Source organism: Cynara cardunculus (assembly GCF_001531365.2).
Source record: "Cynara cardunculus var. scolymus isolate 2C chromosome LG 12, CcrdV1, whole genome shotgun sequence".
NCBI lineage: Eukaryota > Viridiplantae > Streptophyta > Magnoliopsida > Asterales > Asteraceae > Cynara > Cynara cardunculus.
This window is the reverse complement of record NC_037539.1, coordinates 2758489-2758954: the sequence shown is the minus strand read 5'-3', so window position 1 is coordinate 2758954 and position 466 is coordinate 2758489.

Genomic DNA, 466 nt, shown 5'->3' with positions numbered 1-466 from the left:
GACCATGCTGTAATTAGCTATATTCAAAATTGTATTAAAGTTTATATCGTAGTTTTACCTTCTTATTTGCATGAACATTTAACTTTTTTTTCAATTTGTTAGTATTTTTTGTTTGTTCTCATTTTGATTTTATTTCGTTTAAACATAAACATTAGCTAAATCTAAAATGATATACCAAAGTTTCAACCCGACCAACTCAACCTAACCTGCACGGTTTTTGGGATGGAATGGGTTGGGTTAAGTTAATATTTTTCAAACCACAAATTAGATTGGATTATTTAAATATCTTCAACCCAATCAATCTAAAGCCTAATTTTTATTATTCTCTAGCTTGTTAGTTGTTACATTAATTACCCTTTACAATAAAGCATAATCAATAGTCTAAATATGTTCATTTTATTTTCTATAAATATAGAGTTTCAATAATACGTTTATATTTATTAAATTTACAATTATATCCACGTGT